This window comes from Canis lupus, chromosome 18 (assembly GCF_048164855.1).
Source record: "Canis lupus baileyi chromosome 18, mCanLup2.hap1, whole genome shotgun sequence".
NCBI lineage: Eukaryota > Metazoa > Chordata > Mammalia > Carnivora > Canidae > Canis > Canis lupus.
The window spans coordinates 28,521,758-28,549,636 of record NC_132855.1 but is presented as its reverse complement, the minus strand read 5'-3'; the positions used below and the strand labels follow the sequence as shown (position 1 = coordinate 28,549,636).

General features: G+C 35.5%; 1 protein-coding gene and 1 long non-coding RNA gene across 9 annotated transcripts in view; one reads left to right on the top strand and one right to left on the bottom strand.

The window, feature by feature from the left end:
• HDAC9 (histone deacetylase 9) overlaps positions 1 to 27,879 on the top strand; it is a 911,611-nt gene that overhangs the window by 117,028 nt on the left and 766,704 nt on the right. The gene's annotated exons all lie outside the window — the stretch shown is intronic.
• Positions 336 to 27,128, bottom strand: LOC140608916 (uncharacterized). Of its 5 annotated transcripts, XR_012010912.1 has the most exons (7): positions 26,955 to 27,128; positions 25,792 to 25,897; positions 23,809 to 23,872; positions 6,493 to 6,618; positions 4,932 to 5,021; positions 2,156 to 2,351; positions 336 to 548 (listed from the first exon to the last, which is right to left on the bottom strand). It is a non-coding gene; the product is annotated as an uncharacterized lncRNA (long non-coding RNA). The 5 variants fall into 5 exon arrangements; XR_012010911.1 differs by lacking the exon at positions 2,156 to 2,351; XR_012010913.1 differs by lacking the exons at positions 2,156 to 2,351; positions 4,932 to 5,021.

Genomic DNA, 27,879 nt, shown 5'->3' with positions numbered 1-27,879 from the left:
TCACCTCATTAAATACACTGTAACTAGTGTACTTAAAAAATAAAAGTCATATCAATGGAGAAAATCTCATTTTGGTGCTTTTCCAATAGGTAGTTAAGAATGATACTTATATGTAATGCTTTGAGAAACTGGTAAGTTCTTCTGTGATATGCAACAGCATAGGAAGCAAATGTTCACCAGATTTACCAAATCTAAATCCTACTTTTATGTCTTTAACAAACTAAGTAATAAGATAACAAAATAAAGAATGCAGCAGTTCTTAACTATACGCTGTCATAGGCAGCAAGAAATAAAGCAAAGCATTATTTTATAAAGACATCTTTAGTTGTAGTTCTGTTCACTCAAAGCAAACTGAGGATCATGGAAAGTATTTTATTATTTCTGGCTATTTGGGGAGATTACACTGTTGTTATTATTTACATATGGAACCACAAAATATTTTCCTGAAAGATAATGTAAAATGGTAGAAAAGCTTTTACTTAAGTACCATAGTTTAATAGTGGGCGTCTGCTGTCTCCTTAGTGACAGTTGATGTTACTTGCTGTTTCCTGGAAATGAAAGGGGAATGTGGATCAAAAATACTACTTGATAGTGAATTGATCATTTCTATTCTCTTGTAAAATAGTATATTTAAAAATGACTTAACCCCTTTTTACGTATCTCACATAGTGTAGTCAATTAAGATACAGATTCAAAGGTGAAAATACTGTTTGACCCATTTGAAGAAAGCATTTAACGTCATTGATGGGAGACATAAATCATCTAGACAGAGTTTCAGTCCTTTCTTTATGTGGAGAGATATAACTTGGAATGACCCAAGAAGGCTCATTAGTCAATATATTTAAGTTTTCTGTTAATGGGTGAGATCCTGTAGTTGGTGCTATGGAACGGAAAAGGATACATAAAAAGTGATCTCTGCCAATTTATCTCTTTATCCTAATGTGGGTGAATTGTTCCTTTTTCACTCTATGAAGGGTTAGTATCTTAATAAGTTGTCTGCTCTGCTTAAAAGATTTAAGAAGGTAGTATTGAGGATCTAAAGAAATGACTATGTCCTTGTCTTCAAAGAGTTTTTATCATTTGGCACTGAAAGGATACATTGTTCTTATGTAATTTAAGATGTGGTCCCAGAATATTGTGACTTGGACTACTGACTCCAAAGAAAATAAGGTAGATGAAGAGAAATCTTTTGTTCTCCTTATCCAATGAGGAACTTTGTTGCTTTTGTCTTCTTGAAGAGAAGACCTGTATTGGGCTGAAAATGTGTGTTACAGACGCTTGGACTCCATTGGCTTATTCCAAGCTGTTCTTGTCAATCATATTAATACATATTTGACAATTTCTGAAACATATCTTGTTCCTTGAGAATAGAGAAGTCACTCATCTTGGTATATCACATTAATATGTAAGATCTTTAGAAGGCCTATTTTTCTCCCTTTTTTCATTAGATAACCAGAGTCTTATTTCTGTAAATAGGTGTGTAGCAGTATGAGATGTATGAATGTATGTTAGTGTGTGTGTATGAGAGAGAGAGAGCAAGGGGAGAGAAGGGTAAGAGAGAAAGAGAGAAGCAAAAGAAGGGCAATTGATGGAATGATTGAGTGACTGATTGTATATGATTGTGGCTTTTCCTGAAAACTTTCCAGCTGTTGTTGGCATACTGAAAAGTTTACCCAAATCTCAATACTTGTCATGGTTTTCAGTTAAATCTCTTTTTTAAAAAGAGAAGCAGCAATATTATATGTACATATAAGCTGCCTTTCCAGTATTTATAAATCTTAATTCTTTTTTTATTGTATTGGTAAGACTGTCATGCTGTCATTCTAATGTTAGCGGTGGGCATATGTACATCTGAGTTTATTGAAAACAACTCTATTAAATGCTTAATAGGGTGCTAACTCTACATCAGACTATCCTGGTTTGCTGTCCCAGGGACATATATTCAGATAGTTAAATTTTTTTTGAGAGAGTGTTCTGTTTTAATTACTTTTGACCCATTGATCTCATAAATTTATTAGCAGACTTCCTAATATTAAATCATTTTGGAGTTCCTGAAATAAACTCAACTGAACATGTTTTATTATTATTTTAATACCCTGCTGTGTTTGATGTATATTTCATGTAACACTTTTGCTTCTGTGCTTATAAATAATACCTGTAGTTTTTCTGTTTTGTCAGCTCTTTTTCAGGTTTCAGTTTAAAGGTTACTGGGCTCATCATTTATGATCATACAACCTGCATGTTGTCACTTATCGTATCATTCCTTGTATAGCTATGGTAGTTTTGCCGATGAAGATAGTGAAGTATCTTGAGGAAAGGACCTTCTTCAAACACACAGGCTATCCTATCAGCTAGTAGAAAGATCAGGGTTACTTGGACATCCTAAAATAGATTTAAAAAATATCCCTATATTTTTCTATGCCTTCAATGTTTAAAGAACTAACAAATTAAAATCACCATGGGCTGGAAATTTATTTGGTAATAGTTGTTTACTTCCATCTTTTCTAGAATTGTTGGTCTGCTTTAATGTATATTCTGCTCTTCTGGGAGAATCTTTTAAGTTTGCTGAAATTAAAAAAAAAATTGTAAGGGGTGCCTGGGTGGCCCAGTCAGTTAAGCATCTGCCTTTGGCTCAGGTCATCATCCAGCACCCTGAGATTGAGCCCCAATCCGGCTCCCTGTTCTGCAAGAGCCTGCTTCTCCTTTTCACTCTGCCCCTCCCCCTGCTTGTGCTCTCTTGCTTTTCTTTCTCTCATGAATAAATAAAATCTTTAAAACAATTTTTTAGACTTTTTTTGTTTTTTTTTTTTAAAGATTTATTTATATATTTGAGAGAGAGCATAAGCAGAGGTGGGGTTAAGGGGAGAAGGGTAAAGGGGCAGAGGGAGAGGGAGAGAGAATCTCAAGCAAACTCCCTGCTGAGTGCAGAGCTGGTGGGGGGCTCAGTCTCAAGACCCTGAGATCATGACCTAAGCCAAGAGTCTGACATTCAACCAACGGAGCCACCCAGGCATGCTGAAACAAAATTTTTTTTGCAACAAACTGTATGTAGCACTCTTTATAATTCTTTTAATCATTTCTATAGTACTAATTTTTTAAAAAATGATTTTATTTATTTATTTGAGAGAGAGAGAGAGAGCATACACTCTCTGAAGATGAAGGGGAAGAGGAAGAGAGAGAAGCAGATTCCTCACTGAGCAGGAAGCCTGACTTGAGATTCCATACCAGGATTCCGGGATCACGACCTGAGCTGAAGGCAGAAGCTTAATGGTCTAAGCCACCAACTGCCCTTGAGTAGTGATTTTTTTCTCTCATTTTATTTTTTGGTCTTTGTCTCTTGAGAGCAAAGATTAGCTTTTTCTTCCTTCTCTCTCCAAATACCTTTGAGTTTATTTACTAGAAAGTACATATTTTAGTATTTTTAAAAAACAATTGTTTAGGGGATCCCTGGGTGGCTCAGCGGTTTGGTGCCTGCTTTTGGTCCAGGGCGCGATCCTGGAGTCCCAGGATCGAGTCCTGCGTCAGGCTTCTGGCGTGGAGCCTGCTTCTCCCTCTGTCTGTGTCTCTGCCTGTCTCTCTCGCTCTCTCTATCATGAATAAATAATTAAAATCTTCTTAAAAAAACCCAATTGTTTATATCTTTAGCATTTCTTTTCTTAACTTTCCTTAGCTATAGCTTATTCTCTTTTTAAAAAATTATTTACATATTTACATTGAATATTCTGTTAATTTATTTTTATTATTTATTTGCAAAGAGTCTTTCTAGCTAGTTTTTAGGCTTTCAAGTTTACTATCACTGGAGAATTCAATTTGTAGGACTTCTCTGCTGCTAGACTAGTACAGCTATGTTAACCTGTGTAAGAATTCTTTGGGAACATTTAGCTTGAAAAGTTGAAACTGAAGTTAAAATCTTCAAATTTGTATCAGGGGATCCCTGGGTGGCGCAGCGGTTTGGTGCCTGCCTTTGGCCCAGGGCGTGATCCTGGAGACCTGGGATCGAATCCCACGTCGGGCTCCCGGTGCATGGAGCCTGCTTCTCCCTCTGCCTATGTCTCTGCCTCTCTATCTCTCTCTGTGTGACTATCATAAATAAAAAAATTAAAAAAAAATCTGTATCAGGATTACACTGACAATGTCTAGTGTTTTAAAGCAGCATTTTGTTTTTTCTCTAATTTTATTATTATTTTTTAATTATTTATTCATGAGAGACACAGAGAGAGACAGAGAGAGAGAGAAAGAGAGAGGCAGAGACACAGGCAGAGGGAGAAGAAATAGGTTCCGTGCAGGGAGCCCGACAGGGGACTTGATCCTGGGACTCCAGGATCACGCTCTGCCGAAGGCAGGCGCCAAACCGCTGAGCTACCCAGAGATCCCCCTTTCTCCAATTTTAAAAGCAGTACACATTATCCAAAGAATTTTGGAATATATGAACACACTTTTGATTACCACTACCGTATAACAAATTACTCTAAAATTTAATAACTTAAAACAACAAACGTTTATTTTCTCATAGTTCCTGAGAGTCAAAAATCTTGGAGTGGCTTTCCTGGCTCATGTGTTATACTGGCAATGGCTATTGTCATCTGAAGGCTTGAGCAAGGCTGGAGGACCCTTTCCTAAGATGGTTCACTTGCATGTCTATTGGTTGGAGGCCTCAGTTGATCTCTGGCTATTGGCAGAAGGTCTCAGTTTCTTGCCATGTAGATCTCTTCACAGGGCTGCTTGCTTCTGCCAGAATGAGTGACCCCAGAGCCTGAGGTAGAAGCTCTAATATCTTTTATGAACTACCTTTAGAAGTGACATACCAACCCTTCTGGATTCCATTAATCCCAGTTTACCAGCCTTGATACATTGTGGGAATTTACAGCACAAGGAAGTGAATGCCAGAGGTGGGGGTCATTGGGTCTCCTTGAAAGCTAGTCATCACCTACCTCAAGATATAAAAATTATCTTTAGTCTACCATCCACATGTAGTAGATCTTCCAGGTTTTATTTTTTTCTCCTTCCAATGCGGATGTAACCTTGAACATTTTTAAAAAACAAATTAGGGTACGTGCTGTTTTTAACTTTTTCTCACATAACAGCAGATCATAAACAATTTTCATGTATGAAATAGTATTTCTAAAATAGGATTTTTATATGTTTGCTTAGCATCCATTCTGTGGGCATGCCATAGTTCTAACAATCTACTGATGTTTTATAATTAGGTCATTTTGAGTATTTGACTATTATAAATTATTTATTTTTTTTGCCCTTAAATTCTTGAGCACATCTTCTACCATTTACCTAAAATAAATTCCTAAAAATGTTATTGCTGAATTGAAGCATGTAAACATTTGAAGGCTTTATACACATATTGCCTAAATATTCTCTAGGAATTTGTATTAAATTTATGTTCCTATTGACATAATAAAACAATGTCTGGGGGCATCCCCAATGGCCCAGCAGTTTGGCGCTGCCTTCAGCCCAGGGTATGATCCTGGAGACCCGAGATCGAGTCCCACGTCAGGCTCCCTGCATGGAGCCTACTTCTCCCTCTGTCTGTGTCTCTGCCTCTCTCTCTCTGTCTCTGTGTCTGTCATGAATAAATAAATAAAATCTTAAAAAAAAAACAATGTCTGGCTTATTATATGCTTATCAATATTTGAAAAATAAAAGGTACTATATTTGAAAAATAAAAGGAGCCTGATAGGGAACATAGTAATTTTTATTTAATTTTTATTTTTGAATTTCTTAATAAATTTATTTCTTAATAAATTTCTTAATAAAGTAGGATAATTATTTGGCAGCCTTATTTCTGAATCCATGTATTATTTTTCTCCTTGATTTTTAGAAGTATATCTTCCTTATAATTATTTTTAAAGATGCAGGTAATTCTCAGTTAAAAATGTTATATATAGAAATATGAAATATTGAATTCAGTATTGAATTATATGAAATATATTTCATTGAACTTTTGCTTTGGGACTACACAATGGGACTGTTCTGTGGAGAGCTTGAAAATACTGGAAAGTAATTAGATGAATGAAGGACTTTCAAAGTACTGATCACTTAGTTTAATGGTTACTAAACTAAAGTCTCCCTAACTTGTATTTTATTATTTGAACATTGCTAGAATAAGGGGTTATGAGTGAGAAAAGATGCCTTTTTTACTTTGTTGTCAGCCATCTGCCAAAATTTGGTGAGTATTGAAGAATATTTGTCCAGGGCTAAAGGCATAGTTGAGAGTTGTCTAGTCGTCTTTTAAAAAAACAAACAAACAAACAAACACACAAAACAAAAAAACACTCTCCGCACACTCATGGCTCTTTTTACTTGAAAAGTCTTCCTTCTCCAGCACATATCATTGGTGTTCTCAGTGAGGTATAGAAAAATTGACCCATTGACAGTTTTCTGGTTCTCCAAAAAATTTCCTTTTGATGATAATTGATTTGAGACTTTAAATGTTATTAAGAGACTTAGATAGTGAGCTAGGATTGAATAAGAACACACCTTGTCTGATGAGGGAGAAGCAACATAAAGCAGGGAGACCATGCAATCTGAAGGGCCTCATTTGATGTGCATACTTGTTACTTATTTGCTTTTTGACCTTGACCCTTTTATTCTCCATCTTCTCACCTATAAGGAAGGAGCAAAAATGCTTCTTTTGCTACATTGTTTTCAGAATTATATGCTATACACATAGTGCCTGACGGACACAGTGCAAGGTTACTCCTATGAAGCAGTAAGTACAGAAATGTATACTATTCTTGGAAAGTGATATTTTCACAAGATCTAAACAAAGTGAAAAATTAAGTCATTTTTAAGTGAACATTAAATTTATGCCATAATTCTTTTTTTTTTTTTTTTAATTTTTATTTATTTATGATAGTCACAGAGAGAGAGAGAGGCAGAGACACAGGCAGAGGGAGAAGCAGGCTCCATGCACCGGGAGCCTGACGTGGGATTCGATCCCGGGTCTCCAGGATCGCGCCCTGGGCCAAAGGCAGGCGCTAAACCACTGCGCCACCCAGGGATCCCTATGCCATAATTCTAAACAAGAATGTATATGGTAGATGAGGGGAGACATGGACAAATACTTATTTTTTGCACCAGTGAAGAAATTTCCTGCTATTATACTTTAAAAAACTTTTCTAAAGAATTCAAAATAGAGTAATATTAGCCATGACTTTCTATTCCGAACTGACCATGCCAGGCAAAGCAAGTCATAGACTAATAGTATGAATGTAAAAAGGAACCTGATAGATGGGATAAATTCTGTGGAACTGGCTCTGAATGTATGAATACATACACATTCATGATTTTGTTGGGTAGGTCTTGAACTGGATTTATTTTGTTTTGTTTTTGTTGTTTTTTTTGAACTGGATTTGAAGAGTGAATTAGCTTTCATAAAACTGAGAGGAAGTGTTCTAAATCTGGGGGTGATATGAATCCCTGCACAGAAACTGATACACATGTGGTGTTTTTCCAGGAGTAAACTGACCCAGCCTTGACTAGAGAATCTGCGTTTGAGATTCAGGATGGATAGGAGAGATGTAATCAGAATCTTGATTATGAGGCAGGACAACTTAAGCAGACATAAGAGCATCACTTGAAGCTTCTGGAGCAGGAGAGAAGTCATGATTCTGGGGTTTGAGGGACTTTAATCTGGAAATAATGCAGCAGATATGAAGATGGCATGCTGAGAGTTAACCCAATAACTCAGAATCAGGTGATCAGATTCCAAACATTGGATCCATCACTTCTTTCTTGCTCAATAACTTTTAGTGGTATGTTGTTCTTCTTGTTCCTTTATGAATTTATTAAAAAAATTAAAATGTGAGGTGGTTGATTAATGGTCACATTACTTTGTGTGACTTTACTTTTTAAAAAAAAAATTAGCATGTTATTTTTCAAGAAGGCCAAGAAAGCACATACTTCAAAAATCATATAACTATAATTATACAATTACAATTACTGTAATATTTCAATTTTTTTCTTTCTTGGGATGCTCACTCTTAATTATCCTGGCTACAGATAAGCTGAAAAGGGAGTAGCATATTTTGAGGCCCTTTATTATATTTTCATTAATATTAGCCTCAGCATCCCATTTAGTCTTCACACATCCTTATAAAGCAGGTGATGTTTTCCCATTTTACAGATGTATACACTAAACTTTCTCAGAATTAGATCTCAGAATTAGATATCTGGTAAATGTTGGTGTAGAATGCTCTGCTTTTCAACACGATGCTTCTTAAGAGAATCTGGGGGACGTACAATTTTTGGCAGGAGGAATGGGTTCTAAACTAAGAACAAGTAATGTTCATTTTTTATGCCATAGAGATAGGGAAGTTAGTCTCTCTTGGAGGAATCCAGCTTAATTTTTTCTGAGGGGTATAATATCTAGTCATATGGCTGTTCCTCTGCTTCCTGAGGAAGTGAAATTGTTCACTAAATTGGGTGGTGGCCTTCCATATTTAAATATAGTTAGAGCTTGCTTAGTAAAAAATTAAAAAACCATGGGAAATGCAAAATATTTGCTCTTCAGAAGATTTTAATGCTCTTCATTGATGAAAAAGAGTATCTTGTTTCTACTATAATAATTATGAACTTTCTACATAACTATAGTTTCTGAAAGAAATGAATTCATTTACCATTAATGAAAAGAAATTACTTTTTCTCCTGAAAATTATGATGCAAAGCACAGGTTTTATGGGCTGTAAGGAAGTCCTTCACTTTTAGAGTATAAAAAACATTTTGAAAGCTATATTAAATTGGACCCTTTCTTATTGCTAAGATTTCTTTAATGCTCTGCCTGCTATGGGTTATAATTCTTGGTTTCAAGTCCTAGTGAAGATGTTACTTGCAAGTTAAACTCTAAGAAACATGCTTTTGAATTCTTTTATAAGTGGCTCTTCTAATTGCAGTTCTTTTAAAGAGGAAGTTAGCACTTAAGTATCTATTAATTCTTGACAAGGACCTTATTGAACCTAAGCAAAAAATGTTATAAAAAGTCAGGTAGCTGTTAGCATTATGTGAGAATCTGAAACTAGGAGAGTAATTAAGAATTTCTTAATCTTTTATTTTTTCTAAAATGGAAAAGTCTCGTTTTTTCTTTATTATAAAAGCAGTTCTTAAATGTTGAAAAGTGTTCAAACAATACTCAATAGTATAAATTAAAAAGTGAAAGCTTCTTATAATCTTATCCTGAAATATTCACTGATTACAGTTTAATCTATTTTCTTCTAGAACTTTTTTTTTTTGCAATTATGAACCTATATTGCTACTACATATGTTTGAAATAAGGTTGATTATACTGCATATGCTATTTATTTTTTTTCCTTGCCGAATATTGACCAGTTGGTCTATTTCTGCATTATAGATTTACCTCATAGGTATTGGTTTGTTTTGCTCTTTTAATAGCAGTATGGAAAAAAAAACACCCATTTTGTATTTTTTTGTACTTCTCTATTTCCTCAGGTGAAATTCATGCCAATAGAACTGTTAGGGAAAGGTAATGCATGTTTAAATTTAAATATTTACAGGCGTACACCTTCATAAACCACTCTCTAAAAGGTTTTACCAATTAATTGTTTCATTAGTATTGCATGAAAAAGTTTTTTGGCTTTATTCTATTATAATACTGTGAATAATTTTGCTGATCAGAAAAGAAAAAATACATATGTCTTTGATTACTGGTGATATGTTTGTGGGACCTTTATATTTCTCTTGGGAATAGCTTGCTTATGACATTTGCTGCAATTTTAAGGTGCTTATTTTTCATACTAATTTAAAGAGCTTTTTTTTTTTTTTTTTTTTTTAAGAGAGGGAGGGAGAAAGTAGAAAGGTGGGTTGGAAGTGATGGGCGTAGAGAAAGGGTGAGAGAAACTTAAGCAGGCTCCAGTCCCAGCGTGGAGCCTAACACAGGGCTTGATCCTACAATCCCTGAAATCATGACCTGAGTCGAACTTATGAGTCAAATGCTTAACTGACTGAGCCACCCAGGTGTGCCTTAAAAAGCTCTCAATATATCCTTGATACATGTTATAAATCATTATATACTTTGAATTTTATGTTTTATGTGATACTTGTTGCAAAAACTTGAAAAATGGATATATTCACATATGTTCATTTTGCTTCTGGTTTCTGGATTTTCTTTCTTTCTTTCTTTTTTTTTTTTTCCATCCTGGATTTTGTTTCTATGCTAAGAATAAAAACCACAAGTAATATATTTGTTGAGCACCTAAGCCCTTTGTGAGCATGCTCTCATTCAATCATCCTAATAACTCTATGAATAAGGTACTGTTAATTCTTCTTTTATAGATGATGAATAAACAGCTTCTTTAGGGTTATATAATACTAAGTGATGGCATTACCATTCAAATACAATCACATACCTCCGTAACCCCAAGATTTCTGATACAAATAACAAAACATCCTGCATTGTTTCTACTTTTTGTTTTGTTTATAAATTTTTAAATATAACAATCCCTATAAAATTCATCATTTTTAACAGTGTGAGGAATAATAGAGCTTTTTAATTTTATGCTAAATTTATAAATACATGTGTCTGTTTATAGACTTTTTTTATTATAATGATCTGTTATTTCTCTACCAATATCATACTGTTTAAATTAGCCTAATTTTTCTCTTTAAAACTCTTCTTGATTATTCTTACCTACTTTTTCTTTCAGAACCAAATGTTAAATTCAATTTATAAAATCTCTCTTCAAAATAGTTTGCAATTGTACTATTAACATCTTTACAATATTAATCATCCTATTCAGAAAGATAGTACATCTTTTATTTAACCTTTTTAGTAAAGTTGTACAATTAACTTCATTTCAGTTTTGGACATTTTATTTAAGTACATTTCTAGGTTAAATCTTGATTATGTTGGTTATTCAGATTTACAACTGCATGCCATTTTGTCAATGATGTATGATACTTGTCATTAATATTTACCAAGTTGATTTCCATTTTATGATTATTATGTTAGTTTGTGTCCTCTTTTTGTATACTAATTGTCAGAGAGGAAGGCATGGTTTCAGTATCTTGGTGATCAGAGGCTCTACTTAATGATCTATTATCTGAAAATCTAGTTTCATTCATCTGCTCATAGTTATTGGTTATTTGGATTCTGTAAATCTATTTAAAGTTAAATTTGAAACCATAATGATCTAAACTGGAGTTTTTCAAAACTGAACTGAATGTCATGTAGCACCATTGAAATAGGCAGAATTTCCCATTTTAATTGTCAGCACAGGGACGCCTGGTGGCTCAGTGGTTGAGCATCTGTCTTTGGCTCAGGGTTGGGGATTGAGTCCCATATCATGCTCCCTGTGGGGAGCCTGGTTCTCCCTCTGCCTGTCTCTGCCCCTTTCTCTCTCTCTGTGTCTCTCATGAATGAATAAATAAAAAATCTAAAAAAAATTGTCCACACAAATACATCTGCCCAAACAGTGTGATTTTTTTCTCAATTATGGATCCTTTTGCCATACATGTTAGTTATAAGTAGCTTTTGTATTCTCTTGAGATTGAGGGCCACAGCAACATCACACATACATAGCATGCAGAATCTCTTTGCCATTCCTTCCACTGCTACCGTGTTTTAGATAACCAAAAGAAAGGAGGCTTTAGTTTGCATTTTCTTTACAAAGTGTGGCCAAGAACTGTAGAAGCAGAAGTGAATGGTAAGTGTTTTAGAAATTGAATTTCTAAAAGAAATATGAGGCTGTATAAATATAATTATAGTAGTGAAGGAAGGCCAGAGGGAATCAGAAAAAGGAGAAAGGATAATAAAGAGGAGATGAAATGGAAAAAGAGTATTGAGACACCCTCCCTCAAAAGAGCTTGAAAGGAAGTTGGAGGATATGGGAAATGGAAGATGAACAAAGGGGGATGGCAGTATGAAAAAAATGCAATAAATAAAGATGATGAAAATTTAGTAAAACTGACTGATCCTTGCAGATATAGTTGGCTTAGAAAATAAAAAACTAAAAACCTCACTGATCTTTTCCTTTAAACTGCTTAGTATCTAAATAAAGAAGTTGTTGATTTCTCTTTAGCAGACTATTTTAGCAGTGCATTTTGAAGATTTCTTCATGGAACATTAGGATATTTTACTACCTGACTGAAAGTGAATAAACAGAACTGGAGGATTTCTGCTTTGCACATTTCTGAAGCTTTATTATATCCTTATATAGGTAAAGAGAGAAGTTATACACAGAGTATGCCAAAATGACCACATGCTTCACACTTGCACTACCTCTTTTTATGAAGCTAAATTTGGAGTTTTCAAAACCTCCTGTTTAAAAATACATGCCAAAAGACTTCTGCTTATTGCACATTTTGTTCCTGTCCTGTACAACTTAGATCTTCATTTACAATTCTTTTTGGAATGTTTTTCCTTTTGTCATAAATACAAAAGGAAGATATTGACATATAATCCTTCACTATGTTTTATGCAGTAGCATCATAATTCTCAAAATTTGAGAATATATATATTTTTTTCTTCAAGTCTAGAGACAAATCTTACAAGAACGTTTAATTATGTATTCATGCATATACATGGACTTTTAAATATAATTGAATGAATAAAAATGAAGTTGCCACAAATTAGTTTATGCAAGCATTCTTCACTTAAAATAACAGATACTTTACAAGAAAGAAACATTCTCTGACAGATTAATCCTATGATTTATATTTTTCAGTTAAGTATCATAAAAATTATAGATTTGTTTTCTCAAAAGGAAAACTTGTCCCTTGATTTTAAATGAGATGTCATATTCAGGAGTGTATCAGTCCTTTTAAAATAATATATTTAAACATAAAATAGTAATTTTATAAAATTCATTAGAAAACATATTTAGAATATTAATAGCTATTCTTATGGTCAGTGGAAATGTTAAAATTAGAGAACTAGAAACTCTCAAAATTTAATTAATCTACCCTCACTTCACTCATTAACCCATTAATCTACTTTCCAAAATGCCAGCTTGCCTCTTTCTAACTATCTTGAACCATATTTAACCATAACATGTCTACACTTTATTGTATGTTTCTGGACAAGATAAATTTAGAGTATGTGAAGTTTAAGGCTAAAATGTTGGTGAAATTGCTGTTTAAACTATGTTTTAAATGTGTGATTTTTTCTGCAGTGAACTAATGGATAAAAATGATCTGCAAATTAGTGAATTCTTAATGTGCTAGCTCATCTGTTTCCAATTTAGGGTTTATTTCAATAGAGTGCTATTTAATAAAAATTTTAAAAGTATATTAGATTGATGTTACAAGCCTAAAATTTATTAGATAGAAAATATTAGATGGGATTTGATAGTAAGAAGTATTTTAAGAGTAGTTACAACCTCACTGGCGGTAATAGTTGTGCCTGAATAGTGGATAAGATGGAGGGATGGCACCTAATTGTCTATTCATTAAATAAACAACAATTTATGGAGCACCTGCTATTGGCCAGGCACCTGCTAAACCTAGTACTATAGTAGTACACCAGACATGTATTCCCCATCTTTTGGAGCTGATAGATTATTACCAAAAATAGTACATAGATATGCTAATTTGGGGGTTTGAGTATTCTCAATAAAAATGCTTTTTGTCCTTGTTTGACTTCTGAGCAAAGTGAGATATGGTGGATGGGAAACAAAATTATAATTTAAAAAAAATATTTTATTTTATTTTTTATTTATTCATGAGAGACACACAGAGAGAGGCATAGACATAGGCAGAGGGAGAAGCAGGCTTCCCATGGGGGAGTCCGACATGGGACTCAATCCCAGGACCTGGGGATCACAACCTGAGCCAAAGGCAGACGCTCAACCACTGAGCCACCTGGCTGCCCCACAAAATTATCATCTTTATACTGATATAGGTGGCATTAGACTGTGTAGCTTGAGGACAAGTGGGCTTTCTAATATTGAACTTTTTCTAATACTATGAGAAATTTACTCAAATTGTTTTGAGAGTGGTGGGCAACTATAGGCTCCTCTGTGCCTCCTGTGACGTTAATATCATTGAGAAGTGAAGCACATGCTCTCTGTGGGTAGAAGGGTTCTTTTCTCCCCGGAGAAAGACACTGCGTTACCTTTTTAAATTCACCAGGTCTGTCCCTCCTTCTTTGGGGGAAGAGTAAGAGTGTCACACTACTAGTGTTCCTCCCATGTGAGAGAAACTTCAAGAGTGGGAGAGAAGCACCCCTCTCTTGAACAGTAATGGTGTATAGTATGTTAGAGTTTATGAGAAAGGAAGTATAGAATGCTGTGGGAACATAAGCTAGTTTAGGGCTTCACTGGAAGAGAGATTTAGATTCAAGAGTAGAGGCTAGTGTTAGGGAAAGAGTTTGGGGGCAGGGTGAGAGATATTTTTGATACATCTATAGCATTCAGAGCAGTTCACCATGGCTGATCACAGCCTAGACTGTGAGACAGAGTGGAGAGGTGTATGAGCTGTGGGCAAACCTCAGAGAATGTGGTGAGCCAAACTGGGGTGAATGAAGGGCAATTGGAAACACTGAGAGTTTTAAGCAGAGCAATAACATAATCAGATTTGTATATTAGGAATATCATTCTGGCTGTAACTTGGAGGGAAGCAAAACTGGAAGAGAAGAAGAGACCTGTTAGGAAAGGAGGTTTAAGGTTGGGAACGTGTAGATTAGCCTAATTTTGTACATTTGCCCTTGCAGGGCAAGACACTCAAGTAAAGATATTTAGAAGGTTAGTTGAATGCATACATGTAAACCTGTTATGAATGCCTTAGATCTGAAATACTGATCAATATATTTATGTTAAGCTAGGGCTGCTGCAAATTTCCTTAGACTTCTCATCTTCTGACAGAAACTTTTTAATACTCTTGAGTATTTTCCTTAGTAGTCTGGTGAATCCAAGTATTTGAATAAAAAGACTAAAAATATTTTTGAAAGAACGTATAAAAATTCACTGTTTACTGTAAGATGCTATTGATATCTTGTGAGTGTTCTGGTACATGGGAGAACAAAGGAAAAGCTTATTTTTGAGAAGACACATTTTCATGGAAACTGAACATGCTAAAAGTACATAGTCCTACCCAAAATGCATCGTACAACCAGTTTCTCTTAGATGCTGCCAAAATACAACTACTTAAAGGCTGCACTATTTTAAAAGATAATTTGTTACCAAGTTTGTTCTTAGGTACAAATAAAGAGCTTGGAACTATATATCTGATAAAGCTTCTAAGTCTCTATGAGAAAGTTCTTTGTAAAGATAATCTCGTACTACCTAGCCAAAGGTACTTCAGCATGAACCAACAATGCAGCCTGCTGCCTGCTATCATTTTTCCTTTATTAGAAATATTATCATATTATTATTTTTAAAGCTTTTATGTACTGTTTTAATAGCTTTCAAAGATTTTTTCCTAATATTTTGAGAACTTTTGTTTGCATTATTGATATGAAGCAGTGTGACCTGCTAGTGCTTACTGGATGAATTATATGCTTTGAATGTCTCTTTGTCTAAGTCACTGTGCTAATACATTTTTATTCACTTTCCCTTGTGTTATAATAATTATATTTAAGTTTCATGGCAATCTTCTCTAGGCTATATGTGCTCAAAAGATTTATTTGCATTTCTTTCCAGAATAAATCAAAATAAATTTTGCTAGAAGTGGCATCATATGAATTGAGTTTCTTTAGCTTGCAATTCCTCCTAATCACTGAGCTTTATCTGGTGGAAATGTTAATGTTTGGTTGCAAAAGAATTGCAAACACCTTTATTTATTTATTTTTTTTGCAAACACCTTTAAACCCACTTTAAGTCACATATACTTTCATGGAATAAGAGTGACTGCTTAATACTCAAAAGATTTCACTATTTCTATTCTGATTTTGTGATTGTTATTGTTTCCAAGCTATTTTCTATAAAGAATAATTATCTTTATAAAAAATTACATTGTAATTTATGGATAAATTCATTGTTAAATAAAGCAGATAAGCTTATGAAAATGAAGCTTAAAACTCCATTTTTGTGATAGGTATAAAACTCCTTTGATTAAAAGCCATTTTTGTAACACCACATCACCTAACATACAGTTTCACCCATACAACAATTTTGATGTTCTCTGTCACTGTTATAAAGGAAACCCGTGACATTAGAAGGAAATACTTCTAGAGAAAAAAAGGCAAATTATGTTTCCTTCCTTCCAGTGAGGTTGTCTAGAAAGCTCAAGCTGGCTGTGGGGTGGAACCAAGAAGTGAGAAGTTCTCCTTCAAGAGAGGAGCTGCAGTGTCATGACTTCTTCCTTCTCAGCACACCTTCTTTTTTTTTTTTTTTTTTTCTCTATGCCTCTCTTTGGTTCTGGGATTGCCATGAAAATGCATGTGCCCTCCTACCCTTATCTTTATGTTTTTACTAGGAGGAGGGCTTGAATTAGCACAAAGACTTTGAGCTCAGGAGGAGAGTTTAGTTTGAGAAAATTAGGCCGAATAGGATAAAGTTTACAGCCTACTAAACTGTTCCTGTTTAGTCCATGAGTTAGTAAAATGGAAGTAATGTTAACTAACTGCATACCCTGTGGAGAGTCAAAACTCAGCATGACTCCTGCAGAGGAGGACCTAGATTTTGTGGGTTGTGGATCTTATACAGTTTGGGGGTCCTCTTTAAGAGAAAGGATAAAAAATTACAAATAACAAAATGGATGAAAAAATCTTAGAAGGTGCCTAGACAAGGAAGGAGACCTGAACCTAAGCTTCATTAATTCACGGTAAATACACCTCTGGCCTCATACATAACCTTGTACCTATTAAGTTAAATTCTGAATTGGTAATAAAAAGAAATATTTAAAAATAAGTTTGAATGTCCCATTCTTCAGGAAACCTTTCCTGCTTTTCTCCAGTGTGATTTCACCATGTCATGTAGACATGGTGTGGTGATGATGCACTTGCAACATGCACTTAGATTCTAAGCTACAGGCACACTGAAATGTTTTGCTCAGGGATGTGTCTTTTGGGCCTAGCGCTGTGTGTGGAAGTCTGTGTGGTTGTTTAAGCTAGAATGGAAGGATGCTGGGGTCATGGTACTTTGAGCATCTTCCAATAGCAGCAGTTATGGTGCTGGACTTAATGTGGTAATAGAGGCCTTTAGTGCGATTACTTTCAGAAAACAGTTTTCATCAGTCATATGGACAGCAGCTGCCAAGTTCTGTTTTACTTGATGTTACTTTTACTTGATGTTACTTTTACTTGATGTGTTATATGTGGGAAAGATGATTTTCAACTATACAAAAAGTTTATAAGGAATAGGGTAAGAGTCCATCCCTCTGGTAGGAAGGAGTAATTATAACAGATCTGAAGGCATGATAAGATACAAAAGTGCCCTCTGAGGATATTTTACTTCTCCATGAACTCGTTAAAAATGTATTTCTTAAGACAATAAGATCAAGGCAAACACCATGGAAGGCACAATTCAGAGATAAATTCTCTTAATTTGATGAAGTTATACTTCATCTAACTGGGTGATGGGTTTTAAATTATAAGTCTGTTTACAGATTTTACAGTTAAGACCTGTAACTATATCTAAAAAATACACAAGAAATACATTGTTTCTGTTGAAAGGTATCTTGAGCTTAATATATGAAGGGAGAAAAATATTGGCTTTTCTTTTTTCTCCAAAGGAAGTCTATATGGTTTATGTTTAGTATTTATTAAGACTTAAGTTTGGTTTTTTTTTTTTTTTTTGTGTGTGTGTGTGTGTGTGTGTCTTTATATATCCACACAATTTATTTTCAATACCCAAAAAAATGTAGGATCAATTTTGCAAATACTGTCCTCTGTTGCCAAAGGAGAAATGCCCTCTAACAAGAAATTTAGGGATTGATAGAAGCTGTATGAAAGATGACTAAACGGGCTATGTAATTTGCAGTGCTCAGTGCAAAATGAAAGTGTGAGAAAACCCTTTTTATAACAAAAATTAAGAATTTCAAGACCGCAACAGCAGAGCACTAAACCAGATATGGGGCTCTTCCAATCTTGAGGTGCTATGCAGCTGCATGGGTCGCATGCCTATTAGGCTGACCCCGCAGGATGTCTTTGCTTGTTTTATGAAAGCTGCTGTTAAAGACCTTACTTGCTATGTTGCCTGGTGAATTATACAAAAAGATTTAAGTGATAAATTCCTCTTTGATCACATCACCAGAATAGTGTTCATTCTAAATGACTTAATAGGTTTTTTTGAGCTACCACAGATATGTGTTGTGCTCAAATGGGGTTCCACAGTCTGGGTTTTCTTGTGCCACTTCTTCTTTATTTGACTTAGGTTTTGTAAGCTGTGTTAATGGGTTTTGGGCTTTTGTGTTTTAAGCCATCTCAGATTTTCTCTTGAAAGTAGGTAAAGAGCACAAATAAACAAAACTTTTATAAGTGGTTTTAAAAGTTGGTTTAAAAAGCCTATCATCATCAACAATTTTACTGGGTGCAGTAATAGCTCCATTAATGAAATCAATGCATTCCAACAACATAATTATTTGTTAGAGACTTCATAACCTCAGGCAGAAATAATCTGGGAAGGAGAAGGATGCATTCCAAATAAGTAAGAGTACAGAACAGAAATTTCAAATAGCAATAAAAATCTTAGTCTTGAGAAAAACCTTCAGCAGTTAAGGTTAAAGGAGATGAAGACTAGGGCTTGGTTTATGCTTGGGAAAGGAAAATCCACTGGGTACACGAATAGAGGGTAGGGACCTGCTGGCAGACAGCCCTTTGTTGGGGTGATGTAGGCTCACTTTAGCTGTAACATATGCTTTTCTATTCCCTAAAGTTTCCAACAGCCTCAGCCAGTGTCCCAAAGGAGCAAGGAGCCATCCTGATTTACGGAGATATGCTCTGTACCTCCCTCCCCAAGTCATCCCACAAGAATTAAAGTGGATTGTCCTTCATATAGGACTGCTATGTTCAGCTGTACCTTCCTCCCCAAGAAGGAGCACCATATAAGCTAGTGTTGAGGACAACCTAAGAACCAGCTTAAGTAGACTTAGTAAACAGACTCATTATTTGGGCATCCTTTAGAATGAGAAAATGCCTTTCCTTATTAGGAATAAGAAAATTATTTCTGATTAAACACCTTTAAAAATCAAAATACTTTGAGTTAATTTCAGTGTGAGTGGGTAATGGTTCAGGCAAATGGTAAGAGTAGTGATTCTTCATTTTTTGATGGGTGCTTGGTAGATGAGGGCCCAGAGCCTCTATATATGAATTAGAAGCTAGGGAATGGGAGAAATGGATGCAGAACAAAATACAGTGTTCTTCACTACATTGGTTTTGGTTTAGGTATCCTCTTCCAAGGGTGTTTGTTAAATTGAACTGTTATTTATATGTGTTAATTGAAGTATTATTTGATTTGAATGTAATCTTCTCTAAGTTTTTCTTTAGGGATCAAAAATATTTGTATTGCCTTCTCAAACCTAATAGATGTAAAATCATATATGAACACATGGAAAGATACACACTGATAAATTAGATAACATTTTTATAATAGTAAAATGAGAGCTAGTTAATTTCCATTAAAGATAAAATGGGTAGCCCAGGTGGCTCAGTGGTTTAGTGCTGCCTTCAGCCCAGGGTGTGATCCTGGAGACCCGGGATTGAGTCCCACGTCGGACTCCCTGCACGGAGCTTGCTTCTTCCTTTGCCTGTGTCTCTGCCTCTCTCTATGTCTCTCATGAATAAATAAATAAATAAAATCTTTAAAAAAAAGATAAAATAATGAGCACATTTGTGATTTGTACTGCTTATCATAATTATGAGATATGACATTTAAGCATATATAAAATGAGACTTAGCCTGAACTTTCACATTTAAAACACTTCTAAGTGTTTACCTTCTAAGTCCAAGTTGGAGTATTCTTTTTCCTAGTTACCATGAGGCTTGACTGTCTTCCACCAAAATATGTTGAGTGCCTGCTATTTGCCAAGCATGCTGCTAGAGGTTATAAACCCAAAAGTCCCCAGGGTTACAGTATAGGTAGTACACAGTATGACTGTTACCTCTCTTCAGTGTTTCTGCCCCTTATTTACCATAGGCCCTAGTACTTCCTGAGATCACCTTTCAACCACTGTTTACAAGCCTCCACATCTTAGGAAGATTATAGTCTTCTTTCTGTTGCTATCTTTTCTTAAAAGCTTTTACTGTTTTCCTATTTGGAACTAAATCACTTCCTCCCTTGTGTTTTCCAGATCATTCCATATTTTACTTTTCTATCATTGTCGTTTCTATTCATGTCTTTATTCCCCACTAGATTTCAGGTTCCTGATGACATGGATTTTTATGAATTCTTGGCTCTCTCGTCCTCATGATATTAGCAAAATGCCTTTCCCATAGTTGGTGCTGATTGCATTAAATCAGATTGGATTAAAATAATAGTTAACCATTCAGGTTCACAGATGGTTGACCCAGTGTGCCATAAAATCAAGCTGAATTATTGTTAGCATTCTTAATTTATATTTATTGCACAGTGTAAAATTTAATACCCAATGTCCTGTCCCTGAAAATCAACTATTGTTATTCTTTTCTCTTGCCTTTTCTAGTCTGGTCTTTTTGCACGTATAATTTCTATGAATCTGATCACACACCCATAATATAGATTCAGTTTTGAGTTCTTTATTCTTCTTTCAGATATGTAGGAGGCTCTTAATTAAACTAAAGAAACAATAAATTTTGTCAATTTTTTAGAAACTTTGTAAGATTATTGCCCAAAGCAGCCTTTTATTTCTGAGAGAATTAAAGAATTAAAGAAGCATGTCTGGAGGCTTCTTATCAAGTTTCAGAAAGTACATCCTTTCTAACGACAGTTCATAAATGATGCCCACGTATATGTATCGGGATCACCTTTCAGAAAGTACATCCTTTCTAACGACAGTTCATAAATGATGCCCACGTATATGTATCGGGATCACCCCAGACAGAGCTTATTCTCCAGTGTAACAGCAGTGTCTAATAATTTATGATGAAATTCTAATTATTTTAATGGGATTATTTTGCTTCTTGGCATATCAAGCAATTTGTTTTACACCTTTACTCATTATTTTTCATTTTTAAAGACTTAAATAGAGGAGACATGATAGAACAGGAGTCCTGTTTCATCTCTTGGACTGTTAATTATGCCATGGCAGTTTCAGTACTGATGAGACCCCCAAGACAAATGAATCTTGTCGGGTCATACTTGGTTTAACGGATTTCATTCTTTATACTTCAAACAAGTTTTCTTAGAAAACCATTAATCACTAAACTATGGATTAAATGGTGACAATAATGGAAATATAACCAACAACAAATTGTTCATGGTTGGCTTCTTCAAGGATTTGACAGCTAATTTATAAAACAAGTTATTTTTATATAGTAAGATTTTGTGACTAAAGTAAAATTGCTTAGGCAAAATGCTCAGCATTATTTTGTAGTCTGTGGGGGAATGATGTATGCATAGACCTTCATCCTTCTCCCTTGACCCCTTTCCCTGCCACTTTTTGCAAGATTTCAATTGGTCCTGACTCATTGCCAGCATGTGCCCTTGAAACGTTGCTAAGTTTGCTAGTATAAAAGGCTATGAAATCTGTTTTATCTTGTCAACTCAGAGTCTGCATTGGAGAGCTTTCAAGCCATATTGTAGGATACTTGGCAAATAGGTAAAACAAAATTCCAAAGATTCTGTTGTAGGACAGTGATAGTACCTTTTTAGTTCAGGACAGGCATACACTGGGGAGCAGTTGGAGATGAGGAGAAGGAATTTTGTGACCACGTGTTAGGGGGCTTTGAAAGCCAGAATGTGAGGTTTGTGTTTTATCCATAGATCTGTGTGACATCTCAGGACCACCTATTTGGGATACCCCTGGAGCTTGTTAAAAATGCCCCTTTGTGATCCCTCTTCAGACCTATAGTTCACGTTACTGAGGGGTAAGACCCCGAAATTTGCATTTTAAATAAATATCCTAGATGATTCTTATCCCACTTTATTTTTTTTATTTTATTTTTATTTTTTTAAAAGTGTTTTCATCACCTTGCCTTCATTCTTTTTTTTTTTTTTAAGATTTTATTTATTTATTCATAGAGACACAGCTAGAGAGAGAGAGGCAGAGACACAGGCAGAGGGAGAAGCAGGCACCATGCAGGGAGCCTGATGTGGGACTCCATCCCGGGTCTCCAGGATCACACCCTGGGCTGCAGGCGGCGCTAAACCGCTGCGCCACCGGGGCTGCCCCTTATCCCACTTTAGATTGAAAATCAATCCTGCAGGTAAAGAATTTGGTAATACATCATGTGTGTATGTATTTTAGTATGTTTTATTCAAATGGTAACATTTTTATGTGGTATAAAAGGGAAAAGAAAAATACATTTTATTGCTTTATTACAAACTGACACTGGAAATAATCTCTCAAAGGCCCCATGTGTACTACAAGCAGTGGTTTGCTGGTAAATGTTTAATAACTAGCTCTCTGAAAATGAACAAATAAGACCACACATAAGTCCTGATTTGTAGCATTTGTTGGTTTCAAACTACCAACTTAATGTCATTAAATGTAGAGTTGGGAAGACATGTACACAATTGGTTCTAGTTTCCTACTGCCCATGAGTTTAACTCACCTCAGTGAGTGCCTGGTAGTATTGATGAATGTTAACATTGTGTGCATGTATGTGTCTGTATTACATACATAGTCATGTTGTATGATTATATATTGTCATATATACTATAGTATTATAATATAATATATATATTTGTTGTATCCATATATATGAAAGCAATATTTTGTATATATATTTTGGTCACATGTATCCAGTTTTTACAGAGTTAACTATTTAGGCTGATAAGAAGTTATGTGGATGATAACAGATATTTCACCTTAAATATAACCATTAATGGTTTTCAAATATTACTCTTCAGTCCTGCAGATATTCTGAGATTGCCATGGCAGGGAAGATAATATCAGCCTTATTTAAGAGCCGAGAAAACAAAGCTGATAAATTTTAAAAACTTATCCAAGGATATGTGGCTGACTTTTAAGAGATAAAGCTTGACTTAGAAGTTTCTGGACTCTGGTAAAATCATTTTCCTTCACTCTACTCTAGTACTTAAGCTATAGGATACATAGAAGGGGAGCTATATGTACAGCGCTGAGAAAATAACACTATAAATGTAGCAAAATGATAATTTTGAGATATTAGTTGAAGTGCTCCTACAACCCTGTGTTTCCTTGTGTTATATACTATTTAACATATCTCCAGGTTGAGACAGGTAGGGTTTTGATGCCACCCTCATTGCCAGTTCTTTTCTTGCCACATGGAGTGATCGAGAGCTCCGGGAAGATGATTCAGAGAATGGAAGAAAGCTAATGAAGAGCTGAAGTCACCCAGAATACCTCTAAATGTTTGTCAGTAGGTCTCAGGGTATGGTCCCTAAGACCAACCGCATCACCATCACCTGAGAACTGATTATAAATGCACATTTTTGGGCACCCACCCCAGACGTACCAAATCTGCAACTGTGGGGCCATTGCCAGTGATCTGTAATCAACAGGCCTTCCAAGTGATTCTCTTGCTTGCTGAAATCTGAGAGGCAGTAGGCTAGGTCTTATCCCCCAGACCCAGAAATCCCAGAGGGGTTGGAAGGTCTTAAAGAGAAAACTTGGCTGTCTCATTCCAAGTTGACAGACTTTAAATCAGAAATAACTGAGTAATCACTAATTTAATTGCATTTATTTGAAGTGACTCCATTAAGTTGTTTGCTATTAACTGGAATTGGGGATTTAAAGTAGAAATTAAGTTTAGTTTAAGGGAAATTAAGATAGTTACATACACACCTGGGTTTGTGGCTTATACAATTGAATTTTCTATGTGCACTTTGAATGAGCTTGGAATTTTGTCCTGGAATGAACCAAACAGATGAAGTGAACATACAGACTTCGAACCTCATGCAGTGTCAGATGGCAGTTCATACACTTGACTGAAATAAGACTCATTATTTACAGCTGTGGACTGGGGAAGTAAAACATTTGGAATATGGCCAAGCATGGTCCATGTGTGATAACTGTACCATAACTTTGGCCCCCTCCTGCCCCCGGCTCTGACTACCCTAAGTTGACTCATTGTGCTTTATGTTTCTCCTTCAGCCTGGTGTACCTTCAACCATGGTCTTAATCAGAATGACCAACTTATCCCAGTTTGCCTGAGATTCCCCCCTCCCTTTTTTTTTTAAATAGACTGCATGCCCAGCATGGAGCCCAACATGGGGCTTGAGCTCATGACCTTGAGATCAAGACCTGAGCTCAGATCAGGAGTCAGGTGCTTAATCAACTGAACCATCTGGGTGCCCTTAGATTCCCCTTGTTTTAAAGTTGAAAGCCCTTGACAGCTCTGTGTGCTGGGAACCTCTTAGTTCTGGGCAAACTGGAATAGTTGGTCATCCTAATATTAATTTACTCAAAACCATAACCAGGTATTTCTTTTGCTTTTTTTGCTGGTACAAGTTGATCCTATGTCTCTGACAGGCTGGTAATCCCAGTTTATGCTGCTCTTGGGGAACTCCAGGGGAACTGACTATAGGAGTTCCTGTGAAACAATCATTTATGTCTTGTGCACATAATATTTGTAGAAGCCATGATTAGCAGTTATTTTTAGCACCATTTTAAGTATTTTTACTGATTTGGAGATATCTAGTTACATATTACTGAGATAGCCTAACTGCACTTTATTAAAGCTTGGAAACATCTTGCTGTTGAGTGACTTCAATTAAGGAAAATCACTTAGAGTGAGATTTAAAAGCTTGCCATGGCACTGGGGCATTGATTATTTGTGTGATACCTGAAAGTGGGGTGTCTACGAAAATTAATCCTCCACTTATGGATGGGATATGGGGGTTCTGAGATAACGAGGAAGAAAAGCACATCTGTTAGCCTAGAATTGAAATGATAAAGGCACCTTGGGGAGTTTATGGCCAGAATAAAAGAAAATAATTCATGGAAGATATTTTGAAGAACAAATGGATGAAGTACTAAGCTGGATGATTGAGAGATTGATGATGCCTTTGATGAAAGAATAAGCAAGTCTAAATGTAGACAGTTGAAGTGAACTCAGCGTTAGAACTGGTAAGTGTCAGGAACTCAGATGATCTAAGTAGTTTGAGATTTGAGTTAAAGCTTAGGAGAAAGGAGTGAGCAGCATATGCCCATTAGTGTTCTCTTATTAAAGGTGATGGTTGAAACCTTGGAGGTGGCATAGTATCCTTGAATAGGTGTGGCAGATAATCATCAGGAGCAGACAGCTGAGTTGAGTAATGTCAGTGGTCATAAATCTTTTGATTATTCTTCGATACATTTTGATGTTTTGTAATTAACATTTGTTCAGGATTTTATTGTGGTTTATTCCATGTTATTTTAGCAACAGAAATTTTAGTGAGCCAATTAGAACAGTGAACTTGATTGCACATGCTAATGAAGGTCTTCTTAATTAACTTTTTAATATAAAAATGTCATCAAGTTCTTAAGAGCTATTTACTGCTACCATGATAAGGAAATTAGGTTTTGGGAATACTAATAATACTCTAATCCCTCAATTGCTATAGCATTTGCAATTCGCAGAGCATTTTACCATTTATTATTTCATTTCTCCCTGACTAAAACTCTTTGAAGTAGGTGGTTTAATCCCCAATTTATAGATGAGTAAACTGAGGGAGGCACAGAGTGATGGCGTTGCCTTCAAAGATATATGGTCAAATAAGTTGTAACCAAGTCAGGTCTTTTGGTTCTTTGACCAGTGTGTTTTCCATAGCATCATAAATGCCATACCTTTACTCTCGTGTTGTGAGTAGTTCCTCTAGTATTTCCCCAGCATAGTGTAGACTTTAGAAGCTTGCAAAGATGTGCCTTCATTAATCACAGAAAGACAGCCCTTCTAAACATAGAAATTTTAGATGGATAAATACATCTGACTGCTATGCGACTTTGGTACTACAGATTTCAGATTCAGTCATCTTCACTGGGAACCCAAGAATAAAATCAGGCTGACTGAGGGCAGAAATGGCTGAGCCAATTAAAGAAAAACCCTAGGAAGCCAGGATTAAGTAGCACAAAGATGCAGATGAATGAGCTGATGAAATTGCACCCCTAGCTGAAAAGCAGCACACTTTCAGTAAAACCATAGAATGTTCTGCTAACTTTTAGCAGTGGGAGTTACATAATCTAATAATTAATTGTCTGTAGCTTCTAGGCCTATTAGGGAGGTGTGGAGCAGACTCCAGAGGCAAATCCTGACTTGTGTGGTGGTCAGGAACATTGCCTTAGGAACTCTGCTTCATGATGGTAGTGCTTGCAAGTTGTTTTTCCCGTAATTTCTAACCCCAGGTACGATCCTTCCCCTGCTAATGGGTATTTTAAGTGTATCTTAAAGATGTCTTAGTGGCCTTTCACTTACAGTTGGAAATTGCCTAGTTTATCAAAAAATACTTCCAAGTGTCAAATTTAGCACTTGGTGTTTTTTTTTTTTTTTTCCCCCTCTGAAAGACAATGCCCAAAATAAAAGGTAACAGAATTTCCCCAGTAACTGGAAGAAAATAAGGATTATTGCAAACAGAAGGAGAACATCCTTTTAAAATAGTTTAAACTTCCATAAGAACTAGAAGGAACCCCATTTTATCTGGGTTACTTTGAACAGACTGTTCCGCCACAAAGGAGGAATATGAATTCTGACTTGGAAAGGAAGAGCCCCTGGAACCACGCAGCATGAAGGGAGGTTAGAGAGAGGCTGCAAGCCCATGAAGGCCTTCAGTCACCAGGGGCCATACGTTTCGTTTTGATGTACATAAAAGCTGACCAAGGACTTTGTGAAAACTTTGAGCTGCCTTCCTGACCACCTTGGTTTCTTCCCTTCGCCCATAGATCAGCGTCATTGACAACCCTGTTCTTTTCAAGTGGTAAAAGAAGTTAAAAATAAAGTTCTATTTTAGATGTACCTTTGATTTTCTTCAAAAACATTTCAGATGATAGGAAAGAGAAATACAGTGATAAATTTTAGTAGCGGCCTGGCAGAGTCGTCCTATAGTTTAATCAAAAATGGGCTCAGCTTCAAATATATTAAGTTGCCACAGGAGAACCGGGAGTACCTTTTGGGAACAGTTAATAGTTCCCGGAATTTTAATCTCCTTTTATCATAATACAGGATGAAAGTTCCAAGGTAAATAAAGATGAACAACGTTTAAAGGAATAGTGCTGCATGAAATGTAAGAGGTGACATTTTTGAAAGGAGTAAATCCTTGTACAGTTTGCCTTTCCAATGAGATGTATATTTTCTCTGGATAATTTAGACAGCAAATTCCAGTGTTTCTAAAGTCCATGTTGCCGGTCTCATTTCCTTAATAATGTCATAAGAGGTCTTTTAACTGGAAACTTTATAAAGGTGTAAATGAAAATACTACTTGGGATCTAAATTGGGCATTTTGGAATAAATTAGTTTTTAAATGTTTACCTATTTCTTTGATTTATAACTGTATACACTACACAATCAAAACTGCCCTAGTATTCCTCACTATTCTTCCCACTTGGGTATTGATGAAAGCCTTAACCAAAGGTGGCTACATTAGATTCTTCTATTTCAGTTGTGTTTGGATATTATCTTTTGTTATGGTGGGTTTGCACTGTGTGATGATTTTCTATTCTATGCTGCATGTTCTGCTACTGAAAAAGGCCCTTCTTTGTATTAAAACTTATTAAAAGATTGCAGTTATTTGTAATTTGTAATGTACCAGTTATTCTGGTTTCTATTTTTAATATAAAAGTCTGAAGAATATTTTTTCCCATTCTCTGAACAGCTGGTGGGAAAATTTCCCTGAGGAAAAAAAAATAGCCTGGACTCTTGCATTTGTCTCCTAACTTTCTGCT